This window comes from Silurus meridionalis, chromosome 9, assembly GCF_014805685.1.
Source record: "Silurus meridionalis isolate SWU-2019-XX chromosome 9, ASM1480568v1, whole genome shotgun sequence".
Lineage (NCBI taxonomy): Eukaryota > Metazoa > Chordata > Actinopteri > Siluriformes > Siluridae > Silurus > Silurus meridionalis.
In genome coordinates this window covers 15718990-15746989 of record NC_060892.1, presented here as the reverse complement: position 1 = coordinate 15746989, position 28000 = coordinate 15718990, and the positions used below count along the sequence as shown (strand labels likewise).

General features: G+C 38.4%; 1 protein-coding gene and 1 long non-coding RNA gene across 2 annotated transcripts in view; one reads left to right on the top strand and one right to left on the bottom strand.

The window, feature by feature from the left end:
- zfhx3b (zinc finger homeobox 3b) overlaps positions 1-28000 on the top strand; it is a 237870-nt gene that overhangs the window by 62758 nt on the left and 147112 nt on the right. The window contains exon 4 of the mRNA XM_046856876.1: positions 16227-16648. The gene's annotated coding sequence lies outside the window, so the exon portion shown is untranslated. The remainder of the gene's footprint in view (positions 1-16226; positions 16649-28000) is intronic.
- The window catches only part of LOC124390829, a 3434-nt gene continuing 3054 nt past the window's right edge, over positions 27621-28000 (bottom strand). Inside the window, exon 2 of the long non-coding RNA XR_006926864.1 lies at positions 27621-28000. This exon is cut by the window's right edge and continues 172 nt beyond it. This is a non-coding gene — a long non-coding RNA (uncharacterized LOC124390829).

The following is a 28000-nucleotide window of genomic DNA, read 5'->3' as shown; positions in this document are numbered from 1 at the left end:
AAAATGGAGGAAGGGCTTTTGTTGTGTCTATGCAGAGCCATAAGCTGTAAAACAAATGCCTCATCTGGCAGCTCTAATGCTCACTAATAATATGAACATTATACATTATTAAGTAGTTTATTGGTGTAGAAGTCAAAATAACTTCCATGTTTTTCTTCAAACATTTAAACACCACTGCACTAAATGTTTGATAAATGTTTATTATTTACTGCATTGTTCCCAACATGTTTTACTGCATTGCACCCCACATGTTTTGTACAGCTATGGGACAACATTTCTCAACATGGGAACATAGCTGTACAAAAAAACTTTACAGGGATTTTATTTATTTTTTAAACATTTACAGAAAAACTGTATATTGTGAATGATTTAGGATAATATTTTCTTTCTTTCTTAGAGTATTAAATACCCTATTCTTTAGCTTTAATGTTCTTGCATAAGGACTCCATTGGTATATGAGGTAGTGCCAGTGTTTGGGTATTTATTTACTAACCCGTGTGGGGCCTAGCGTGTGCACTAGGGGAATAGGAAGGAGAACATTCATGCCCTCACTCCCAGCCCTTCGGAACCACACAGCTATAAATACCCCTGGGTGGTGCGCCAGTCCCACTGCCCGTGGCATGGGAATTTCTCTCTCTCTCTCCCTTCGACCCTCGCTGGGAAGATCATGGCCAGGTCACAGAGAGTGAGGAAAAGATTGGAGGCTAGAAGAAGGAAGAGGCTTCCAGGCTTAAAACATGCTCTGTGATTTCTTCACATAATCATCTTCTTTGTTGCACCTCAGTAGAGAGTCCATGCTCACTTTTCTTTTTAAAAAGAAAGAAAGAAACAGTGTGCACGCTGCAGATTTAGGCAGTGTGCTTTTTCAAACTGGAAAGAATCCACTTCTCCAAGCTCGCACAAAGCATTTTGTTTCGCTGCACCCACCCAGGAAAAAAATTGATTTCGACTTTTCAAAGGTTTTGTTCTTCACAGAGCGGTTTCCCTCGACCCGTCTGAGATAGGCTTAGCTCACATTTTTGGAATCTGAATTAATAGTTTTTAACTGACAGACTAAACATCGCTCTTCTCGGCTGTTCTTTTATTTTCTTTTTTTTTTACTTCTGCATAATAAATCACACACACACACAAACACACACAGAAAATATCACATACACAGACGCTCAGACAATTGCATTGTTCGTCAGGATGTTGTCAGGGCTGCTGGCATGATGTTGGGCAGAAAAGCCACTGTAACCACAAATGATTTTTATTTTAGATGAAGTCGTAAACATCCGAAACTCATCAGCGGCTCTTCTTTGTGTTTTAAGGAGCTCTCAGACCGCAACATGTGTGAATAAAAGACAAACATCATATGAACATCTTCTACATCATCCACATAATTTCGCATCACTACAGCTCTGTTACGATGACAACATTCTTAACAGCCTAAAAGAACGTAATAAATTTACTTCACAGTTTTCAAAACCTATCCTTCTCTTTCTTCATTTTTGTTTTTACCTATCATTCTTTTTTTTTTAGATTGACTTATTTATTTATTTAGTCATTCTCTGTTTATACCCTATTTTTCTCTTTTGCTTTATTATCCATATTCCTTTTCTTTCTTCCTTTTTTCTTTCTTTCTTTCTTTCTTTCTTTCTTTCTTTCTGAACAGAAAAATATGATACAAATTTCTCAAAATGGTGGAAAAATGTAGAGATGTTCAGGGCCATTAAACAGTTTTTTTTTTTCATTCTTATCCTCGTCTTAATAATTAAAAGAATGTTCATATTAACTTTAATGATTTAAAATAAAAATGTAATTTATTTTGAATATATTTCCAGTTAAAGTATTCGTTCTGCTCTGTTTTCTTTGTCAGCTGCACTTTATGGAATGAAGTGTACATTTTTCTCTCTCACCCACTTCCCTGTTTAAATCTTAATGTGATTTTCAGTGCTTCCTTTTAGTCTTCCATTCTCCCTCTCTCTCTCCACTCCCTTACCTTTCTCGTTTTCATTTCTCCCCTCCTTTTTTTCGTTTCCTTTCCCCTTCTCCTACAAGGCACACTTGTTATTCCTTTGTACAAGGTCCCATAATTAAGTTTGACATAAGCGTAGGGATTAAATATGTGGTTTGGGAGGGGGAAAACAGGGCTCTGTTTCAATCTCAAGGCCAGCTGCAAAATGGAACCAGATTGCGACACTTGGAATGGGAAAGTTTGGGAAAGGTGCCGAGAACAGGGCCGTGTGTTCAAACGGCTCTTGGATCTGAATCTCGCCGCAGCCAAAAAGGCTGCTACTGATCCCTGCCGACCCTCACAGCCAACGGACTACTACCCCCGAGCCAAAACACGGCACCTACCCTCAACCAAAAGGCTACGAACAAATGCTGCAACCCTGGCTTCAACCAAAAGACTAGCACAAGAACCTTTTTGACCTTCGCATACTTTATAAGAAGACCTAAAGCTTCGGCGATTAAAAGTCAGGACAAAAACACTGACGCCAAAATACATATTTTCCACAGTTTAATGACTTTAGCTATTCCTGCCAAAAGATCGTAAGCTCTTTCATCAAGAAAAGAGAAAAAACAACAGCTAATTCCAACCAAGATATTAGCCCCTATTAGCCAAATCGATGCATATGCTCTCGGAGAGTGCCGCACACCCAGCTGGAAAAACATTTCCTTTCTGACCCTGAAAAACCCTGTTTCCTTTACTGAGAAATTATCACACAGCCTGGAGACCTCGGCTGTGGCCTGCTTCTCGCCAGAAGACTCTTTCCTAGTCTAAAGACCTCTACAATCGCTGCCAATATCCCTTTTCCTCCCACATGTCCTGTCTCTTCAACTTAAAGACTGCAGCCTCTGCCAAAAAACATTCGAGCTTTTCATTCCAGCGACCTCTCACTTCTCCAGTCAGAGGGCCACAGCCTCTCAAACCAAACCGAACCGAACTGAACGGAACTGAACCGAGCATCTTTCTCTCACAGCTACTGAACACAGCATAACATGGCACAATACAATACACCGCAGCACCACACAACACAGCACAAATTCAAACATTACAACAATACAATATAAAAACAACACATCACAGCAAAGTATAACAGCGAATAGCTCAACACAACACGGTACAGCCTACAGCACAACACACCCAACAACGAACAAGATATTTTAGAAAACAAAACAGCACAACACAACATAGTTTAGCATAGTTTAGCACAGTAAAAGAGACAAAACAATGTTTAATGTCTCACAGCCAAACCCATCTCATTAACACCTTCTTCTTTCTTTTGTTCTTTCTATCCTTTATCATTAGACTGGTACACATAAACCCCATAAGCATTCTGTTGTGTTGTTGCTCTTGTTGTTTTCTCTCTCGCCATGTAACTCGTGTCGCACTGTCAAACCCAGATTAGTGACTGTGTTTTCTAATGATGTGCTGCTGCAAAAGTCATTACACACACACACACACACACACACACACACACACACACACACTATCACTCCATCACTGACACCTCACATGGCCATACGGCTGCTGTGCTGCTCTGAAAGGACACGGTGTTATATCTGTTCTGGAAAGAACGAATGCTCTCAGAAGGAACTTTGCATTCTTAAATAACTCCGGCGCTCTAATCTTAATGAGTCTCAACAGCAAATCTCTCATCTGTGCGAAAAAGAAAAGGAGGGATTAGGAAATGCAAGACGAGGAATTGTGTTTAGTAAATCCATGGGTATGAAGTTCCTCTATTGAAGGAAGCTGCAGAATGAGTACGGATGCTTCTTAAACAACGCAACTTATCAGAGAAAAACAGAATATGCATTTTGGAGAAAATGCAAAACGGAAGGGGGGGTCTCAGACTCATCACTTCAGCTAACTTTTGCAAAACATAAAATCACGCCTCAAAGTAGATTTGCATAAATGAAAGGCATTGTGTTCAGCTCGTGTGTGTGCGCGCGCGTTTGCTTGTGTGTGTATTTACTTATTTGTGCATGATCCTGTCAGCAATTGTTAGCCAAATATACATGAATTAATATCGTTACTCCTCGTAGCAGATGTATTAAAATATGTGTCAGGGTGATGGTGTTCATGAGGCTCCAGCTTTAGCTCTCCTTCAGTCACTCTATGATCACTATGCAATCTTTCCCAAGTCTGAATGGAAAATTACAATTTCCATTCTGTGTTTGTCCTGAGAATACTGAACGGTAGGCAGGAATACATCCTGCACACCGACTTATTCACACACTCATTCTGACCTAGGGTCAACATGTCAATCATGTTTTTGGGAGGAAATGAGAAAACCCAGAAGAGGAACCTTTATAGACATGGGGAGAACGCTAGATTTATGTTATCTACTATCTTTATTTCATTCCTTCATCTATCTCTTTCTTTTCTCTCTTTTTTCATATATTATGTCGTTCTGCTATTTTGTTTTATTTTTTATTATTTATTCACCCTGGGACCTTCATATTTGACTACCCCTAAAAAACACATCTTTAGGACGGTCCCCAAGAATGGAAGTGTGGGATTGATTGTTTGTGAAGAGAACATTAGTTCTTGCAGCTTTTTTTGTAAATCGCACGGGACTAAACAACAGCGTTGGTGTAATTCTATTATCAAGGCTCAACAAGGTTCAAAGCTTGGTGTCTCTTTTTTTATTGTTGCTGAGAGCGAGAGGTAAATACTTCACTATACTCAACCAATGAACATTCTGTGAACGAATGTGCTTAAGCCTAACATCTGGCCACCAGAGTCATCTTCTGAGTGACAGATAACATCTGGGAATTCTGTAGATATCACACGATACATGGTCTCCGTCTCCTCACTTACTGTCTCTCTGTCTCTCTCTCTCTTTCTATGTCTAGTTGTCTCTCAGTCCATTCACAGCCATATCTGTCCATTGATTTCCCATTAACCCCATCCAGACTGGGAGGATGTTAGTGTTCACACCCAGCTCATTGATTAGCCATGCGTCACTCATTTGCACAGATGAGTGTGGCACTTTAGATGAAGTCAACATGGATTCACAAGAATGACATCAGTTTTTATAAGGTTACAAAAGGATAGGTTTGTGTTAGGGACAAGTTTTTATATATTGTATATAATAAAAAAAATAAAAAAGAATTAAGGAACAAAAATGTTTTTTTTTGTTTTACCCCAGTACTGGACCCATCTTTGTTTTGTTGTGTTTTGTTAAGAAAATTAGCTAATTCAGTTTATAAGTTTATAAGATGATGGTAATAAAAATAATAATATAGAGTAGAATACACAATATGTGTCTGCTCAGGCACAGGGTCTGAGTTCTGACAGTTTAACCCTTTATTGTTTGCTTTGTTCTTTCTTCCTTCCCTTTAGTACGGTTCATTTTCTATCAGATTTAGTGCCCAAAATTGATACACACTTTCCCTCAACATGTTTACAATTTTGGACATTATCAGTAAATGTTGTACATTTACTGGTTATTTTCAACCTTAGGTTTGTTTGAGTTTAAATGGTATTTAATTTACTATGATATACAAATGTACCATAAAAGTCTGATTACACATGATGTGGCATGTAACAAATAAATGGATTTTGTTTCATTAACATTTCGTCAAAGTGTTAAAAAAATCTCGATTGGTAAAAAATCATTGAGCTGTGCCATTTACATTTATGCTATTTGGCAGACGTCCTTTATCCAGAGCGTCATACAATTATATCATTTATAAAACTAGCATTTGAGATTCAAGGACTTTGCTCAATGTTCCATCAGTAGCAGTTGAGTGTTGCTGGGATTTGAATTCATGACTTTGCGATCAGTAGTCTAACGTCTTAAACCTTTCACCTTTGTTGAAAGATTTATTATCACACTCTTGATGTCACCCAAATGAGAATGGGTTCCCCTTTTGAGTCTGGTTCCTCTCAAGGTTTATTCCTCAAAACATCTAAGGGAGGTTTTCTTTGCCACAGTCGCCACGGCTGCTCATCAGGGATAAATGCACACCGTTCACCTTGACTGTTGATTTCTGTAAAGCTGCTTTGAGACAATGTCTGTTGTGAAAAGTGCTATAGAAATAAACTTGACTTGACTTGACACCAGGCGGCCTTAGAATGTATAATGCGACAGGCTTGGATTATCAGCAGTTGATTTATCAATATGGTGACCATTGTTGTCATATTGTGAGTTGTTTTAAATAAGTGCATCTTAGTATTAATAGCCACCATTTTAAAAGCAAGCATTTGAATCATTGCTCAGGAATTGCGCTTAGATCTTGATTGCTTTATCAAGCTACTTTTTCCAGAAAAAAAAAATGAAGCTGCTTCCACGGATATGAATGCAGGTACTTGCTAATCCATGTGACTCACCAGGCCTCCAAGTCACACATGTAAATAAGCACTAGGAAACAAAGGTGCGCAGTATTCCTGGCCGATCTGTCAGTACTGTGACAAAACTTCTGAGGAATGTTCTCATGGCCAGCATAAAGACATTTTTCATGGGTATGTTGCTACGCTCATGAACAGCTTTCTGTGTTCTGTTTAAAACGAAGGTCTAAAAAAACTAAGGATGAGTTCTGGGTTTATATTTTTTTTTTTTTTTAATTCGACAAGCATAAGAATATGTTTGTTTGTCTCTGTCAGTATGATTGTGGATAGTGGTGTCATAACAGAACATTTTAGTTAATAGCATATGCATTTAGGCAACTAGATTTTTTTTTTTATAATCATATAAATGTTAGTGCTGTATGTTGAAAAAATTATGTGAAAGATAAGCTTTTCTCTTTGCAGGTTGGTGTTTGCATGAGGGTGTGTTGAGATGTAAAAAAAAAAGCCTCTCGCATGGCTGTGAGCGTATTCTCGTATCAGACAAAATATGTGTTTTCCTTGTGTACTTATGTGCGCTCACTAGCTTGCTTGAAAGACTGTGTTTGTGTTTCTCCTTGTGTACCAGAGTGACAGAAACAGAGAAGTGTCTCGTCTTTTTGAGGCATGGCACACCACCGCTAGTCCTAGTGACTGATGAACAGAGAGCCCAAAGGAAGATGCTTTGTCAAATATGGAAACAGGAAAGGTCAACACAGTAACATAACAATGGTAGAAGCCTAACCGTGTTGTACTCTTTGATAAACTCTTGAAAATGCACACTGTGAGCTATGCGGAAGAGGCATGGCTTAAGGGGCAATATTGGTGTGCAAATCTATCGTGAAGAGCTTTCCAATGCTTTCCAACCCCCATCTCGTCTTCTTTTCCACAAGCGAGACAGGCAAGGCAAGAGAGAAGGAAAGATAGAGATGGAGGAGTGGGTCTGTCTGATATCTGTAGATGCAGGAACTGGTGTGTCTTCTCTGCTGTTTGCAGAGGACAATAGCAACCTAATCTCAGTCCTGACGTGAGATTAATTCTCAAGACCACAGAAATATTTATTTTAGCCAAAAGCTGGGGAAGCAGAATAACATACAAAAACACAGCGTTAAATAAAGAACCACAGCACAGAACGATGAACTTGCTAACTTTTAAGTCACTCTAGATTGAATTATTTTCAAAATAATGCTTTTTTTTGCTTCCCAGCACAGTTTACACTATTAATGTTCATAATATTTTAATAATAATTTTTATAACAGTGGGGTTTTTTCAAAAAGGTTGAGGGTCTCAAAAATGTCACCTTTCCCACTTTAGAAGTTGTAAGGTTCAAATAAAATTGTGATGTCAGAGGCGGTAATGCCATCAATTTGATTGGAATGCCATCAGAAACATTGGTTATTTTATCATAGCAGCTCTGAATATTCATCTAATGAAATAAGTCACAGTATTACATTGTGTTCTAAAAGCTTAATTTAACTAACCACAAAAATCAATGTAATAACTAATGTGTAGCTGTGAGGAAGCTGATGATCACCACAGTAATCCAATTAAATAGTTATGGTGATTATGTTTTTTAATTGTATGAGAATTGATTCACGCTCACTTCCAAAACGTCTCGTCATTTTCCATATAAAACCACCACAGTGCGTTCTCTGTACGCAAACTAATAGCCCAATGAATTTTGGCTCCTGAATGTTTGGAATAGTGAATAAATCTGCTTCCTGTAAAGTCATGTCTAAATATTGCATTCATAGACACCATGGGATGTTGGGATCACACACACAGTTAGATTGTGGGTTTAATGGCTATGCACTCTGTATGGCTATTTCACAGAACGTTGTAATGCTGGCAGGGTTTCAGATTCCTTCTTGCCTGTGATGTGTTAGTAAAGCTTCAAACATTTCACCACAGAGTTGGAGACTTCACTAGAGCAACACAATGACAGGTAGAAGGTCCTGGATGCAGCTGTGTCCTGGTTGTTGAAGAGAAGTGGCTTCTTGCTGTTTCGGCAGCAAGTTATATTGTGTTGTGCTTTACTTTTTTTGAGTTGCCAATGAAGACACGACATAGGAGCAATGATCACGGGTTCTTTGAAGGTCAGAGCCTCTCCTTATACCTGCCTTATGATATTAAATCCTTGTGCCTTACACCCATGCAAACCTAAGTAAAACCAGAGTAAAGATCCTGGAACATTCAAACTCTCTCTCTCAGAATAAAAACGTATCAGATTGTACATTTGCTTGTCTCTGCAATTGTACCATGTATGTACCATATTTCGTAATGTACCTATGCTTAAGGTCAAGGCTCGATTTTAGTTTAAAGGTGAATCAGTGGTTCAAGTAGAATATGCAAATTACATTTAAACTATTTTAATATTTTCAGGTAATGAATTCACACAAACGATATCTCAAAGGCAAAGGTACACTCTATGTCTGATATGTTAATTTCTGAGAGCATACCTTTTTTGCTAGCCAAATTACATTCAGTGGATGAAATCTGCCTTGTTTAATCATTGTGCCTCAGAGAAAACAAAAAGGTGTGTAGAATATTCACAAATTTTAAAGTGTTCAATTTGAACACAATTTTATATAACACTTTTGGACCTGACAATGAATTATTTAGCTAAAAAAAAAGTTGGGAGACAAAGCAGGTAACATAGGCAGTCAGGGGGCACGACAACATAACCTTATTCTTAGTGGTGTGTCAGCTACCTTTCCTGCTCATATTGTAATATATAAGTAATGTAATTTAAGGTTAAAGAAATCTAAGAGAAAACGCGTTAACTGTTCCAAAAAAGAGAACTTATTTGGGTAAAACAAAGTACAAAGTCTTTTATTTGCATCTTAGTTGTGTTTGTTTGTTTGTTTTTACTTACTTTTTCTCTCATTCGAGCCATTTTAAAACAACTAGCTAGCTCCTTTCGATCTCATGCAGCTTTCAACAAAGGTGGAGGTTATAGCTTGCTTTCTCCGGGCCAAAACTCCTTCTTCAAACTACTGCTCGTATGTGGGAGAAAGAACGTGATCACAGAAACTCACTCCGAGTCACTCGGATTGACAGGGGAGCAAGATATTGAAATCCCACCTGCCCAAGTTAACTTTTTGTATAACTGTGGATTCATCAGCAGTCAAACTTTCAATACTCTGACCATTGGATTGACTTATTCCTATTGTATCAAACCTTTGAGAGCTAATAAAATTAAAGGATTACACATTTGTAATCAACAAGATCTTACTAGCTGTTGGGTGAGCTGCTATTTCAAAAATTTACTAATCGATTAAATGGAAGAGCACAGGTCAGTCAAGGCATTGTGCTGGACACCTGGTCATCACATGTGCTCTCTCTCTCTCTCTCTCTCTCTCTCTCTCTCTCTCTCTCTCTCTCTCTCTCTCTCTCATACTAATCTAGCAGCAGCCGGAGGTCATTCTCATGCACTGTAGGACAAAGAAAGAGTTTGAGGTGATAAGGTCTAAAATGATCCAGGATTGTTCATTTATAAGTTACATCCCAAAATATGAAAGGATGGCTTTACTGTAATATGTTAATCTTCAAATCCCTTCCATACAGAAACTAGTTTCTGTTTTATGAGCCTCGGAAATAATCTCGGATTTAATTCTTTTTCATAAGCTTTTATTATATTTCGAACACAATCGAGACGCATCGGTGCAGAGCAAAAGTAATGAGGCTGACCAAGTGTGAGTCACACCTTCTGATCCCTGTTATTTTCCCTCCTGAAAATCTTTACGGTCGCGTATAGTGTCATAAATTTCTGCATGTTTGACGCCACTTTATTCTGGCTGCGCAGCAGGAGAGCGAAACTTGAATGTCACTGATAGGCTTAGATAGACTTCTCTCAGCTATCAGCTCAGCAGCATCCACATAAGCACCACCCGAGGATGCTGCCTCGCTGATGCTTCTTTAAACTGCTGTTGATATCCAGCAACCGACATGTGACATGCCCTTTCAAGAGAATATCATGAGCGACGTGTCCAAACTTAATTGTGTTCCATTTCTCCTTCTGCTGCCTTATTTTCGAACTGTTTTCATGTTTGTTGTGCAGATTGATTCGTTCCATAACCGCTTTTACTTGACAAACAAGAAAGCCTGAAGAAGTGACTGTACTTGCTTTTATTTATTTATTTGCGTACTTACTTTTTATAGGGAAATCACGACAAAGTCAAGCACATCGCCACTGTGTGATCCTTGTCCCAAAATAAATTGAGGTTGAGGTGCTACTGGTCATTCAGGAGTCCGTCTAAAAATTAACTTGCTTTATTAATATTCAAAACCTTTTGTCTTGCTTTGTGCATTTTTATTGCATTTCATTCCAAAAGTCTATGCAACAAATCACTTTGAATATAAGTCGCCACTACCATGTACACTTAATTAGACGGAAATTGCAACTAGGCGCATGCCTTTCTTTAAGAGATCTTTCCTACTTTGAAGTCTGAAAGGTTTCTGAATCAGCGCCGCTAAACTGGGTCTCTTATAAGACGTTGTTGTCTTCAATTATTTTTCCCCTCATATACGTGTCTCTGTGAAGCCGAGGTATCATTTATTATTTAAAGACACAATCGTCGCTGTTTATCTGAGATCCTTAAAAAACGGGTTAGCGTTGCCAGTCACTTTTTTTGATTAAAAGGAACAAAGCCTAATAAAAACAGAAAACAGGAGGGCTGCTGTTCTGTGCTGCTTCACCGTTTTCTCTGCCTTCATTGTCATTTAATATGAGAGAGCATGAAGGAGATCTGACGAGCATCTGATGCCGTGCTACTCTAAATGTAGAGGGATGTGTGCTAACACAAGCGCTTCACTATTTCAAACACAGTCGCAGTTTAAAGTGCTCCACCCTGCCATATGTCGTGAGCTGTCGAGCCGCGAACGCGGTACGCAGACTGACAGCTTCTTGCTTGTGCAAATGGATTAACCCTGTGGGACCTGGGGAGTAACTAATGCTGACTTGTACAAATATTGATCACCGCCATGTCCTCTTTAACTATACAGGTTTCAGAGGGAAACATGGTGACACTGAGGGGCTTTGGCGAACATCATTGTCTTTGATGACGCAAAATCGGTTGGATTTTATTAGTTTCCTGGTGGCTTTTCAGGGAAGATTTGAGGTAGCCGATCAGTCGATTTGTTCACTGAGTCAATGAGTAGTGTGCCATTTAGAGGCTCATTCAGTTCCAGTTGTTTAGCTCTTACAAGAGTAGACTCAGTCACAAAGTTGCTTTACAGAAATCAAGAAGTAGATTTTGCTTCTTAATGAGCAAACCGGAGGCGACAGCAGAGAGGAAAAACTCTTTGAGACGGGACAAGGAAGACTTTCTTACTTAAAGGGGGGATCTGTCTTCTTCTTAGTGGGATTATAAATCATATTACATTATACAGGTATAGAAAGGTAAATACAATAAATAATATTGTATATAAGAGTTTTGGAATAGGGAAAAGATTTTATGATTACATTCGCAGGTCATAGGTACAAATCTACAGAATCAACAGGTTAAAGAAGGTGAGTCGTAAAATCCATGTTTGTAAGAAATGCACTTTATAAGATTAGGACATAATGAACACATGATTGTGTACACTGTTTGTGAAGCAGGTGGTAATTTGTCGAAGAGTGATTTCAAAATGGTCACTTTTGGACGTGAAATACGTAGTTAATTTATATATACTTGAACATCATACCCAGATGTAGATCTTCTCCAAAGCGTTGCCACTATTCTATAAAATGATAGTGTCTTTGTACACTGTAGCATTACAATTTCCCCTCACTGGAACTAACAGGCCCAAACCAGTTTCAGCATGAAAATGTCCCTGTGCACCAAGCGAGCTCCATGAAAACATGATTTGCAAAGGTCAGAGGTGAATATCTCAATTGTCCCACACGAAGCCCTGGTCTCAACACCATTGAAGACCACTTGGATAAACTGAAAAACCAACCACACCCCAGATCTCCTCACCCATCATCAGTGGCAATGTACTGGGAATCCTTGCCAGAATAGTGGACCTTATTATAGCGGCAAAAGGGGACATAAATCTGGAATGGATCTGGAGTGTTTATCAAGCATGTGTGAACATGCTGGGGAGGTGTCCACATACTTTTGGTTGCATGTTGTATGACAACTGGACTGTGGTGTTCAGAATTGATTTTTTCGCAAATGCGGTATAAATGTCATATGTTCTAAAGGGTTTTGGGTGGTTCTTGCAGGAGCACAATTGTTATATGGAACATTTTAGGCAATTTAAAGTTTCTATTCTTTCTCTATCAAATTGGTAACCAAGGTTAAAGTTCTTCAATGAACATCAGCTACTTTTACAGCTACTTGACAAGCCTCTGAGTTCTGTACTCCAAGACCTGGCGCCTTAAACGAGCCAGACGACTGCTGATCAATACCTGAAAGCAGTCTGACCCTGCATAAGACACATAGAATACACTAAGGGTGATTGACCTTCCCTGACCTGGGCAGTTTGGGTCAGACTGGCCTGATAAGTAGAGGAAGTAGAGAGCGGTCACTCTTCCTGTTTCATTATGAAGTGGTTAGTATTGCTTTTCTGTCACTCAGTAATTACAGGGAAAGAGATACAGTGCTGGGGGAAAAAATTATGAACAAAACACAGGACCCATGGCTGAGAAAGGCAATGAGCAGGCAGTCACATGTACACAACAGCAATATGACTTGCTAAAGAATACTGGGTGTGGAAGGAGACCACTGGCGCAAAAAAAAAAAATAAAAAAAAAGACACAGAAATCACATTGCAACACATCACTGGAAAATGGAGCTTGAAATAAGACTAATACATTTGAATATGTAATATATACATTTGAATTATTTACATGTCAAATAATCAGTGGTGCATTTAATAAATGTACACATTCGCTAGGGATTTTTCTTTGGTTTGATTGGCCATTAAACAACATATAATTCAAAATTTTGAAAGTTAAAAAAAAAAGGTTTTTGAAAAAAAAAAAATATATATATATATATATATATATATATATATATATATATATATATATATATATATATATATATATATTTTTTTTTTTTTCTTTTTTATCAAAACTTAAATACAAATCTCAGAAATTCAAATATCAGGAATACAGATTTATGTAAATTTAGCCAAATAGTGAATCACATGACATTCCAAGGGAACAATTATTTGTGTAAATGTATCTCTTGAATAACCCTACAACCCCTAAATATTATTGGTGTGTGTATGTGACAGACCTTGTGTGTGTGCAGTTTAATAACCAATACTGTGCATGATTGCTACAGAGTAAGGACAGCAGCTTCACTCAGGCACCCCACCAATACCACCACCTGATACCCATGCACATTCCTCCGTCCACTAGATAACTATTTAGTTGTAAGTGATTTGGTTAAGTGGGATTGACTTTTATCTGCGCTGTGCTGTGGGGTTGCTATTGGCATTATACATCCTCACTCCCCACTTTTTTTTTCTCTCTATCTGCTGGCCGTCTGCTCTCAGACCCTGTGTCACTTCCAGAACATTGCTATTGGCAGATCAGGCATGGCTGATCAATAGTCCAGGTCAAGGATGGCCAGCAGCCCTATGGCATTCCAGGCTGGGATATTGATCCCAACCTCGGCGTTGAATACGGCATTCCGTCTGCCCCAGTGTGCAAGAGGGATGGGATAAGAGGGATGGAGTGCTGAACGCTTACACTCAGGACAGTGATGCTGTTGATTGAGCCTTTGCTTGTACTGATGTATTGCTTAAATATTGAATAAATTGTGACCAGCGTAATCTAATTACTTGATACCCTAATTCAATAATGCTTGAATAACTATTGTATTATTATTATTATTATTATTATTATTATTATTATTACTACTACTAGTATTATTATATCCTCATGTAAAACATTCAGTAGAAAAGTATATATAAATATGTATTATATACACACACACACACACACATATATATATATAATTTTTATAGCAGCAATCCTGTAATCCTTAGGATAAAAGCCCAAAGAACTCAATTTTCAATAACTAGCTAACGTACATGGCTAATTAACAGAAATTGTCGCATACAATTGTCACAAGGTGAGTGGGATTTGAGTTTCAGTATTATAATTGCACAATTTTTTTATTTTTTATCATTTTATCACTCATCTCACTCATTTACTTACCAGCAGCCAAATTTGGGACTTTTATGATATTCAAAATTTGACCCAATTGCTGAAATTTCTATATTCTAAGTAGCCAAGTTGAAAAAACCAAGTCCACCAAGAAGTGGCTGTCACATAGCCACAACCTAATACCCTCTTCAAAATGACTACTCCCACTTTTTCCAGTGAAGCTATGGTCAAAACGGGAAAGTGTGACGAGGCAAAAACATAACGACCATCTATTTTTGCTGCTAACCAGCTGATAGCACAGTACAAAACCCGCCTTCTGGGATTGGGACATATATGGTATTAGAAGCAGAAGATGATCATAAAAATTGTCACAGATAAGAAGTGTCAATTTTTCATCGCTTTTCTGAAGATGGAGAAGTATAAAATACAACTCTCCACAACAGCTTTTAGGTTTTCTAGATGAATTTTGATTGAATAGTACAATATATTTCAAGAATGATTTTGACCGATTAGATTGTGAAACTAATCCGAACAGGTTCAAGGTCATAACAAGGTTAAATATCTGAAATAGTTTGATTAGCTATCTAAAAGTATTGCAGGTGTGCACATTAACTACAAGCTGGGATCGAGTTCTATTTTCTATCATTTTTCAGATGATAGGAAAACTGATGGACAGGTACAAAACCATGCATTTTGATTCCAAGGGCAGTTGATTAAATGATATTACGGTAATGACAAAGCATCAGCGTGTCAGAATGGTATGAAATCTTTTCCCACGGCATAGTGTTAGACACAACCCACATGCTTTCCCTGCCCTCACCCTGCACTCCCTCAGATCCTATTCCTCCCTGCACTTCACTGTCTGCTTGCTTTCCTCTGCTGCTTGTTTTTGTAGCTAGTTTTAAGTGCCTCTCCCTGGAGCCCCTCATCAGCAACTTAATAAGAGCTCTTGGGAACAATTAAACACCATCTTTAACTCTGTTCTAACCACAGAGGTAAAAATAATCGTAAAAATGTTGCCAAATAGAAGGGGCTCCAGGGGGAGCGTTCAGAAATCACAGACTATCTTTCTGCTCTGTCCTGTATTCCCCCAACAGGGGCGCAGGCACGAGCTGACAGAGCCGCAGCCTGTGACAGACGCTTTTACTCGGTTTTCTGCCGCAGCCCCTTGTGGCATCCGGGGTCCCTTTTACTCTTCCCTTTCTCTTTTTTTTCCCCTCTCTCGTTCAGTGTAGATAGTGACATGCGAATAAATATGTATTGTCTAAGTGACTTTGTTGTTGTGTATGAGAGATCTTCAGCAGAAGGCGCAATTATGTGGCTTATTACAGGAATATGTCTTGTTCTGGTTATAGAGGAAATTAAATTTCTCTCAAATTTTTTTAAGCTCACTATGGCACAAGGAGAGAAATTACTCAAAGCAATACATTTATTGCCTGATGTTATCTGGAAAATAGGGTTTTGTCCTGCAGCTGTAATAGAAATAATTATATATTAATGTTGCGTTCACTAAGACAGCTTATTAGAGAATTCAAAAGGCTTGATAAAAGACATATTGTGTTCTTCCTCCTCCTTTTTTTCCGAGCGGGGAAAGCAAAATAGCAAATCTGCGGTCACTTATTATAACGCATAAATAACATTGGATTTAGGTCTTCTCATCTCTGCTTGCTTTGTATAAAAACACTTTTGTGCAAGATCCGAAATGCATTTGTGTTTAAACAAGCACACGGTTTGACTTCGTCTCAGTCATCATTAACCAGTCTGCTTTTGTTTCTGTTTTGTTTTTATCTTTTATAGGTGGCGCTATCAAAGAGTGGAAAAGCTTTTTTTTCTCCACATACTGTGGATTCTCCAAAACCAAAATCCCAGTGACTGGGCCTCATAGGTGTGAAAATCTCTGGAAATACCTGGAATTGTAGGAGCATCTTCACTCCAAGCCCTTGCCCAGGGACTTCCTTAAAGTGTCCAGGCACTGGATCTCGAAAGCTTTATTTTCTGCATATACCAATAGAAACATTGAAACAAACACTGTAGCTTTAACGGTGGTGAAAGCTTTGGCTGGCCCCTGAACCAATACCTTTTGCCGTGACTGTGAGGGTTGTGACCTTTCTGACTCCCGCTTCAAACGGACACTTGAAAAAGAAGATCGCAGTCAGAGAGGAGCTTCCGAACCGCAGTGAATCAAACCAAAAAAAAACAAAAAAAAAAAAACACATCAGGTAAGGCTGTGAAATCATTTCTGCTCCCTGCTGGCTACACACCCCGAGCTTTTGAGCTCCTCTGGGGGTTTGTGAAGGAGACACGCAGCATGGCCTGGCTGCACGCTGGGCCTGCTGAAGAGGCTGCAGATAAGCTCCCAGCTTCCCGGCTTCGTACCCGGTTTGCTCCACTGAGATTAGCGACGTGTAATGGGTTGTTTGGTGAGCTTGTGTATGGCTGCTTTAGACCCTCGTGCCGGATTGCTTTCGGAGACATGCGATGGCTGTGAAGATAGAGCGGCGACGGTGTGTGATGCCTGGGAGATGTGCACTCGAAATGTGTGTGCACTTGAGATGAGAGTGTTACGGTGTAGGATATTCTACCGAAGGGGTGTTGAATTCTGGAATCTGATTGGTCACAAGATGTTCTGCTGTGTCAGTAGCGCGACTGCAATATGTTTTAATACATAACCGTTTCTATTTAACATAGAAAATCATTGAGATACTGAGGATTTTTCTTTTTATTTAATTGCAGGACTCTCTAGTGTCAGGAAAAGACCAACATTTTCTAAAGACAAAGGTTTCTTGGTAACAAAAATGAACAGATGTTCCACAACATCAAATGGATAAAAAAGCATGACATTGGCTAATATATGATAATGATATATGACTTGCTGTTAGAAAGTAAACAAGCATCGTTTCATCATTGATTGTTTTCCCAGAAAGTGTTTAACTCGTCACTTAGCTTGTTTTTGGGTAATGCGCGCTAACATTAGATGCTATTTTTTGGTGACTCGGTCAGCATGCTAGCTCATTAGCTCATGCGAATAATACCATCCTTTGCTCCCTGTGTAATCCCAATCGAAAGTAAATGGTGTTTACAGAATTAAGTGAATAGAAAAGAAAACAGGCAGTGAGCGTGAGGAGAGAGAGGGAACGAGCACACGGGCCTTTTGTTGGAAAAGTTCAAAGTAATTTCACCAAATTTAGGTCAGCGCAAATTATAAATACACAGCGGGGTGCCGTCATTTGTGAACGAAAGAGAAAGCAAATAAATAAATAAGCTAACGGGCCAAACTCTCGTGTGTGTCTTTAAGGGCTGAGTGTGTGTGCTTTTTTTTTTTGCTGCTTAGCATGAAGAAAAAAAAAAGAAAGCCCTTTGAGGCATTAACCCAAAATGCTATGCATCACTGCTAATTAAGGAAATAGTCAGCAAAAGGCTTTCGGAAAGGTTCAACCTGAGACTCAGGACCCAAAGGGTCACCTGGCACAAAGCTATATGCCTGAAATAGTGCTGCAGGAGTCATGTCCACTGAACGCCCCCATCAGGAGGACAAGTAGCCCACTCCCTTCCTTTTTTTTACCCCCAACCCCCCCATTCTATTTCCTTCTATTCCTCCCTCACACCATCCGTGAGTGCTAATGGAATAGCGCTCCTAGCCCTGGGCTCTGACACCAGGCCCTGCTCTGCATACGGGATGCACTTTGTGCTGCAGCCTGGGTCGCTCCCTTTGTGCCAGCCCTCTTTGGCCTGGCGGAAAAAAAAGCCATGCATGATTTCATACATGAAAGATATATGTAATTGGACAGCAGCGCCTATACGCTGGATTTACAATTCTAAATAGACATGGTGAAAAGCAAATCTCCCTTGGTCTTGGTCATGAGATGCTCCCGTTCCCTTTTTTTTTTTTTTTTTTTTTTGCTTTGCCTGAAAATGCATTTGCACATGTCAGGCAACATTTTTTTTTTTTTTTTGGTGCACCTTATTAAACCATTTCTTATATGCATTATGTATCTGTTTTTTTTTTTTTTGCATAGCCTAAACACTGCTGTAATGATTTTTTTGTGTGTTGCGTTTTTTCAGTAATGATCTCCAAGGTGGCAGGCTGGTTTTATGCACTCTTACACACCATGATGTTGCTTTTTATCGTTCAGTTACTATAGCTATGGGTTTATAATGTGTTTTTGCTGTGATGGTGTGGCATTATATCTGGTGGTTTTGATTTTTCCCAGTTTTGATACGTTTGTTTGTTTTCTTGCATTCATATGCATCTGATCATCTTGTCAATGTGAAGTACTGAATCATTGAATATCTGAACTACTGATTTACTGAACTACTAAACACCAATCAGTTTCATTTATTTGGCTGTGTGCATTCAGGTGTTGGAGCATTCAGATGTGTTTTTGTGTCTAGGTGAGGACCAAAGATAGGAATATCTGACATTGTGACCTTGCAGAAACGTCGCAGCTGCTCCCTAGGAGTAATATTTCTGTAAAAAAAAAAAAAAAAAAAAAAGAAAAAAAAAGAAGAAAGAAAACGATTTCATAAGATGAAAGTGAAGGTGAGGTTTGGGCCTAGGATTGATAAGTAGACAAATTTACAAGCAAATTGTGTGTGTGTGTGTCTGTGTGTGTGTGTGTGTGTGTGTGTGTGTGTGTGTGTGCGTGCACATATGTATGTGTATATCAGTGTTAGACCCAGGCCTCTTCTCTTTTTTCCGCTGTCCCTCCTGCCGTGTTAACATAGTGCCAGGGTAAATGCTGATCATGTTAATTGCCCTAACAATCTCACACCTTGCTGATGAGGGGCCTCTTTGAATAGCCCTCTTTTTAGAGGTACCCGAGCAAGGCCTCCGGCTTGGATTAACTCTGACCCTGCTTCTCTGCATCCATTCTAGTTCTCCCTCCCGTTCCTCAGTTCTCTTCCAGCCCACCTGCCATGCTGCCCTGGAGGTCACAGGGGTAGGAAGAGATGTGAGGTTAAGCATCCCATAACTCACTTCCAGCCACTGCAGTCCCCAGCAATTACAGCACATGTACGTCAGGCGTGTGTGGCGCTCTCACTCCGGGAGACACACTCAGGCCCCGGCTGCACTCCACGATCAGCAGCGGAGGACGCGAAAATGGGTTACTCACCCCTGTGGACATGTAACTGCAGCGTGGTAATAAGCACAACCTCTCTGTGCTGTGCGTTCTCAAGCTCGGGCGGGTTTGGGCACAAACACACACACACACACACCCACACACACACACTTGTGCAGCTTTATACTCAGTAATTTCCTCTGGAATATGTGCTCTGACCTCAGATTACAATCTGGAGCCTACAGTTTAGGTGTTTAATGCCATCTTGGATTTTTAAGGAGGATTTGAGGAAATAATTTGCTCTCGTCCACAAAGCAATCACACAACATTTAATCATCTCTAATAGTTCTGATTATGAAACACTAATATTTTGGTATGTAGTAAAATTAGCCCATATAATTGTTTCTTAATTATTTCTTGAGGCTTAAAAATGATCAAAAACTATGTTTGCAAAAATTGAGCCAGTCATAATATTATAGCTAATTATTCATTCATCGTGATCTATTGTGTCGTATCATGTACTGAATCAAATAGTCGGACCACTTTTCTATTTATTCATTTATGTAATACTTTATTACATTATGGAAATGATTAGATATTTAATTCAATGTAAATGATAATAATGAAACTAGTAATTGCATTCTCAGAAATACATACATTTAAAAAAGTATAGAGCATAGATATATTTGATGATGTGTGCTCTTTATGTATATTTAATATTCTACAATATGCAGAATGCAAATCCAATAATGTATATTGGAGTTGCATTTTTTCCCCCATAACCACACATTCGTTTGAACTTTCTCTGCATAAAAGAATGATATGCATCGTCTGTAATATTGTGCATATATCAATTAAAGATTAATTAAGAGATTTATAATAATAATAATAATAATAATAATAATAATAATACTAATAATGATAATAATAATAATATACATTATATAAAATTATCTAGTCTGGAGACCAATTTTTGTTTTGTTTTTTTTTAGAGTTATTGTAATTGTTGGTGACATTTTGGGTCAGGGAATGTGTGCGTTTGTGTTGCGCTTGGCATCTGGAGGCCTGTGTTGCGGACTGAGGCTTTACATCCCGCTTCACCTGTCACATCTCATCCTGCTGCGGGATACGAGACGGTTTCTGCGGCCAGATCCTCAACCACACACACACACACACACACACACACACACACACACACACACACCTCCCTGGCCGGTTTTAAGCGTGCCTTGCGCCTTTGCTCGCGCAATCATAGTTTTTTTTTTTTTTTTGTACATGCGTCGGGGTGCCATTATTTATTGGGTTGCGGCAGTGTGGATGATGTGTAGGACATACATCTCTCTCATTTCCATCCGGTTCCAGTTTGTCTGCGCCAGACTGTCTGTGAAGCGATGTGATGCGATGACGTCCATAGCTACAAATAGCACATTAAATACAATAACGCTGTATAATATTACAGTGGATGATACTGTACACTGTTCAATTATACACTTACAGAAATAAAGCTACCAAACCTAAAGGTACTCATCCTTGTTGCTTCAGTGGTCCCTTATAGGGCTACAATGCATGTTGAAGTATTATGAAATAGCGAACGTGTATATATATGCCTTTATAAACGAATCTCTTATTATACCAAGAATATTTCAAAACGTAATTATCTAGGAATGTATGTTCAGCTATTCTTTTAACTATGATCTGCTATGATGTGTTCAGAAATTGAAGTGAATTTTGAATGATTGAAATTGAATGATTTTCTCTACATTTTCTTGACGCTTATTTTTTTTGTATTATGTCTTGCACTTGAAAATGTGGATACAAAAATTATTTATATATATATATATATATATATATATATATATATATATATATATATATATATATATATATATATATATAAATAGAGGCCCCTCTTAAGCTAAAGTTATAATATTCTTAGACCAGATGTTAGTGCAGTTGCGTGTTAATGTGACCAATGTGTGACGTGTGTGACGTTTTTTGGCGTAATTCTGAGATTGGTAATGAATCGGCTGTAGTGCTGTTTTTGTGCAGGATTTTAGGTTCAGGGGGTTTTGGAAACATTTGCGTTTGGAGTCAGTTCCTATTTTACGCCTTATCTATTGTTACCTGTGCTTAGTTTACATGAAGGACATTTATGTTCAAAACACATTCGATTTCTTCCCAGGGTTTGTGAATGCCTGGTGTAAATTTCCTCCAAGCTCTCTCTCTGTGTGTGTGTGTGTGTGTGTGTGTGTGTGTGTGTGTGTGTGTGTGTGTGTGTGTGTGTGTTATCTTACCTGCACAACAAAGCTGAAATGAACGATGAGGATGAAGCACCATGTTCTTTGCTCCAGGCTGCTCTTCTCTCTCATTCTGCCTCTTTTTTTCCCTCTATAGATGTTGATTTTGTTATTATTATTATTTGTTTTGTTATTGCTTAGTGTGGTGGATCTGATCCAGTTCGAATATGTACGTTCTTAAATGATACATGAATACAGAATTGGCAAAAATATTTGGACAATTGTAGAAGGGGAGTGACAGGACAGACAGGACAGTGATCTACAGGACAGGCTCAAGTGCCCAGCGCAGAGAGAGAGAGAGAGAGAGAGAGAGAGAGAGAGAGAGAGAGAGACTGCCAATTTTCCAGACACCGATTAGACTAACAAAAATGTAGAATCTCTTAAAAATTATCCGACAGTCTGTCTAATTTAATACTCACACACAAAACACTTTTTATCGTTTTAATCAAAATCATTAATAAACATATTGGCACATAAATAAAAATACCGAGGAACAACAACGTCGGAATTACTGAACTGAACTTTCTATACATAAAAAACCTATTATATAACATTTCTTTTTTCCACATTGCCCTGATATTCTCTGTACACAGCTGTATCTTATGTTCGGGTTTCAAAAGCATTTTTATACGTTTCTTAATTCGGAATTAAAACACGCGCGTGCCTTCATTTCATTGCGCATTTTTTGCATTCTTTATAGATTCGAATATTTTCCCCCAGAAACAAAGATAAACACGAATGCATTACCTGATACCACCCCAGCACTGTTTTTTATTTGTATTCTAATTGCAAATGATATGCAAAAAAACCCCCCACTTATTTGCATAATTAATTGGCACGAAATATTTGTGCGTAGACGCCGGCGGGTTTTGGAAGAAATCACAAGCGCAAAACAACTTTATTTGCGAGCGTTAATTATGGATATGTTAATTAATTCCTCTTAATTAATTTGAACTATTTGGTGTAATTTTTTAGGATTAGCTGCATATCGACATTCCACAGGTCGGATAAATGGTTTTTTAATTAATCCGTTAATTAATTAATTATCATTACAATTAATTAAGCGGGTTTTATTTATTCGTTCTCTTTAAAGTGGAATAGTGACTCTTGGTTCATTACTAATAAATATATAACGGATCCAAAACGAAACTTAAAAATAGCGAGAGAAATCGCAGAACACGTGACACCAAGCAGATTTAAGATTCATATATTATCAGATATGGTAATAATAATAAATAATTGCGTCATGAGCATGATTCGCTGCAGCGTAGCCATTTCATACAACATACAGACACTTTTATTTGTGGTTTACATTCGTGGTAGTACACTCAACACCCCTACACACAACAAAACAACAACACCTTACACACACCAATTTATTAACAACAACAAAACAATCGTTGGCAACGATTTGAGGAACATATTTGAGTGCGTAAAAATGCGAGCATTGTATAGAATATTTAAGAGAGAGAGAGAGAGAGAGAGAGAGAGAGTGTGTGTGTGTGTGCGTGTGTGTGTGTGTGTGTGTGTGTGTGTGATGGTACAACTGAGACAACAACAAAACTCTTTAAACGACACCTGTTTTTAAAACCTAACGATTATTGTTTGTTTGTGTGTTTGTTTGTTTGTTTGTTTGTTGTGCATTTTCCTTTGGCACAGTGTTGCTTTTGAGCTGCAATAGAAAGAGAATCAGGTTGGTGATTATCAATCAGGTTGGTGATTATCATTTCTAATATTATGATCTTTCATTTATTTTTAACACCACAATTACGCATCACGAACCCGCCATTATTTAGCATACTTTCATATGTGCGCTATGAATTATGACCAATGTTTTATTCCGATTTGCACTTTTTTTTCTAATCAATGAAATAATATTAATAAATAAAAATGAATCAAAAACACGGCCGTGCTTTTCAAGCTTTTGGAAATAACAGCACGGTGTTTGGAAGTGAAGGTGAAAACGCAGAAATGTCCAAAATGAGTCGACTTTTTCTAAACCATTTTATTGTGATGAAACCAGTGTCGGGCTTGGAAAAGTGTAAAAGTTGCGAACATATGAGATGAGTTTAATCAGAGCGCACTATGATGATGATGAGGGTGATGAGGGTGATGAGGATGATGATGAAGTGGAGGATAGATTTTATTTGTTGTTATAACACGCTTCCAGGTTGAATGAAAAGCTCCTGTGTCTCTTTCTCACTCGGATCTGACTCCATTCCGTCATGTTTGTGTGTATGGAAATGTGAGTGTGCTGCTTTGGGCTGCTGTGTGAGAGGCTGCGAGGGTGGAGGACACAAGCCCTGGCCGTGTAGGTCCATCATCCTGTGGTCAGAGTGAACATAAGAGGGCGCTGCCATTGCACCTGGTAAAGGCGTTCTGCCCCTGCAGACTGACGGACACTAACTGTTCTCCTCCTTCCTGCACTCCAAGCTGATGCATTTCACTCACAAGAGCAGAATAAAAATGCGCGCATGAAAAGCTCGGTATTTTTTACATGTATTCTTTATCTTATAAACACGCAGAATCTCCTTCCCATTTCATGTTGTCTCTTAAAATGAATAGTAAAAGACAGTTTACATTTTTCGTTGTATCACCTTTTCCACCTTGAGTCTGTATATTGTTTTTAACCTATACATTTCTTTTTAAGATAAGTAGTCCAGTTTGAATATGTGCATATATTATATATTTATTGTTGTTAGCTTTGTTTTCTTACTTATTTTTTTTTATATATAGCCTACTATATGGACAAATTCAGTAGTAACACAAGGTTACTACATACACACTTCTTATTTCATAGTGTACACACTGTATATAGACCACTGTACTCTCGCACTGTTACACAGCAGACCTTTGCATTTATTGGAATTTTTATTTATTTTTTTTATTTTTATTTAAACGCATTTTTTTTTCTTCTCATTTCCGTTGCGTTATTTTGTTCTCCGAGGTTGGCACGCGCGGAGGTTAGGAACGACTAGAACCAACACACACACACACACACACACACACACACACACACACACACACACTCGTTTACCTTAATTTAGTATAAGGAAATTGTTGTTTAACGCACGCCGAAAATAATTTCTAATTCTAAGAATAATACCATAACAATAATCATAATAATAAAATTATAGATTTGATGCAGATGTCTCGTTTTTTTGCATATAAAATATGAACATGGTTTAAAAAAAAAAAAAAAAACAAGGTCCACGTATTACTTTCTGCACAGGAACCAAAAGGATGCGCCAATGCGTAATTCTGGTGTTTTTGCGCCAAACTGACACCTTAGAGCAAAAGAAAAATAACCTTGAATGAACATTTCTAGGGCGCAAACCCTGTTTTTCTGACTAGCCATTTCTCCCAAACACACATCATGTGTGTGAGCTGACATGGTTTCATGATTTGAGTGTCGGCTGTGTTTTGCATAGTGACAGAGAAGCTCGGATTCTGCTGTCCGATTCCCCCGGCCTCTTTATTATCTCCCTGCTCCTGCAACTCCTCTAGCACTTTATTTTCCATCCATCCATTCATTCAGGAGATCCCTCCTTCTCCGTGTGTCTGTCTGTAAAAATATGTAGATCACTTTTTTTTTCTTTTAAATCTCCTTCTGCATGAATATGTACAGACTGTTTTGATTGCAACGCTGGGATTTGGCATGCAGGTTCCTCCATCTGATAAGCAAGCTTGTCCTTGCAAATGACGCGTTTGATGCTAATTTCATGCAAAGTGTATTATTTCGCATAATATAAAATATATTGGTCTAGCCTGGGTGCCTGGCATGGTAGGATATAGAACATGACTAAAATGCATGCGCCCACACACAAACACGCGCACGCGTGCGCGCGCACACGCACATACACACACGCAGCATCTGAGGCTGCTGAGATTTTTTTTGTCATTGTATTAGTTCTGGAGGGGCCCGGGTTTTTTGTGTGTGTGTGCAAACACTTCAGCACGTGCATCACCCCAAAGTCCATAATGTAGGGCGTTTCATATGGAGATGTGGCGTCCTTAGGATGTGACGTATGACTGCTGGCCATGACATGGCAAGACACAAATGAAAGAAAGGCTACTTTGCATAAATGCGCCGTGCTCCAAATGCCACCATAAAAAGATTTCTGACATGCACTATCAGCTTCTAAATATTGCTTTTGATTCCATCTCTCTCTCTTTCTCTCTCTCTTTCTCTGTCTATCTGTCTGTTTGTTGTTTTTTTGTGTGACGCGCAATGCGATGGGGATTTGTCGATTGCTTTTATTGACATAAAAACGTCTTATTGTGTTTAATTGAATAATACGACAATCATCAGAATTTTTAATACGACTTCAAAAAACTTCTCTTAGACTTTTTAAATATTTGTTTGCTAATTGTTTTTTTAAAAAATGTGTAGTGTTTTGTATTGCGCAAAACCAAACCCTTCTCGTCGTCTATTATTATTTTTGTCCTGCGTTAGGCGATTAAATAAGCAACTAAAAATCGTTGATGGATTTTCCAATAAATGTTAGTCTCGAATCGATTAAAGGAAGCTAGGTGTCTTTGGGAGGATTAGGGCCCCTTGAAGCTGTTAGCAGTGAAAGTGTGCATATAAGAGCAGAGAGAGTGAGAGAGCACTGAATCTTTAAAGCGAATCAACAATAGAATTATCATGACAAAAGCCAGTGAGCTTTTTAGGAGGCTCAGAGGTCCGATGTTAGCACACACACACACACACACACACACGCCCGCGCTCACTTCGCTGTAAGGGCCCGACAGGCGGTGCGCAAAGACGCGGAACCTGTAGCGGAGCCGCCGGTGCGCACTGCGTCCTTCCTGAAACATTTCAAATAATAGTTTTGTTTTTTCAACTAAATATTTTAACTATATATTTTTTAACGTATCCGTTCGTATGGAGTTATTTGGATTAAACATAAAATTCTATTGCATTTAAGGTTTCTAGACAAATCTAACAGGTAAAAGTGTATAACTTTAACTTAAAGTACTGTAACAGCATAAGGTGTATTTACAATTTTTGTTTGTAAGATATGAGGTTATGTTCATGCTAAATGCCTGAAACTCAGCATTGCATTGCCATTGTACACATTTTAGTCTAAAACCTAACTAATGAACAACCCACCTTGGAAAGAAGGAACTTTTTAACGCACCCCGTATCCCTCTTGCGTTACTCAGTATCTCAGTCTGTCTCTCTTTCTGTATGTGTGTGTGTGTGTGTGTGTGTGTGTGTGCGCGCGCGCGTGTGCGTGTGCAAGATATCTTGAATCCTAAGCTTTTTCCTTCCAACAACCACCACATATATATATATATACATACATACATACATACATACATACATACATACATACATACTTTTTCTCGAAGCAAATCCTCTTGATTTGCTTAACAAACTTACAATCTCACTGAAATTCTAATTCAAATTGCCAATATAACTTTTGCGGGGTTTATTTAATTTTTGTGCCGTTTTTGTTTTATGCTCGGTGATAATGCAAGATACCTCTCTCTCTTTCTCCCTCTCTCTCTCTTTCTCTCTCTCTTTGCACAAAAAGCTACACTAGTCTGTCTATAGTATAGACATAAAGGAGCCTGATTGATTCATGCGTGCCTGCACGAGGACGATGAATTTATTTTATACAGCATGTGAGAAAGAAATTCATGCATGGTTTTGGCTATGTATCTGTAGCATGCAGCACACACACACACACACACACACACACACACACACACACACACACACACACACACACACACACACACACACAGCTGCTGAGTTCAGGTAGCTCAAAACGGTAAAAAACTATATTCAATAACAGAGAAATAACTCGAAAGTGCATGCAGTCTTGTGGTACATTGCTTTTTTATTTTATATAGAAAAAGAGCTACAAAATCTACACAAGCATCGACAATGTTAATGCACATTTTGTAGAAGATACAGTACATTAGAAATCAGTGAATACTATTAAAGCAATTTTATGTATAAAAAAGTCAGAGAAAATGGTCATCTTTGATTCTCTATGCCTATATATATATATATATATATATATATATATATATATATATATATATATATATATATATAAACATTTTTAAGAAAATGTCTGCCTGTGCATTTTGCAGTCCGAGTGTTTTCTTCATAATTCATTACATAAATATAATAAGCTCAATGGGAGCCGCTTTGAAAACACTAAGCAGCTAATAACGTGTAATTACACTTGGTTGT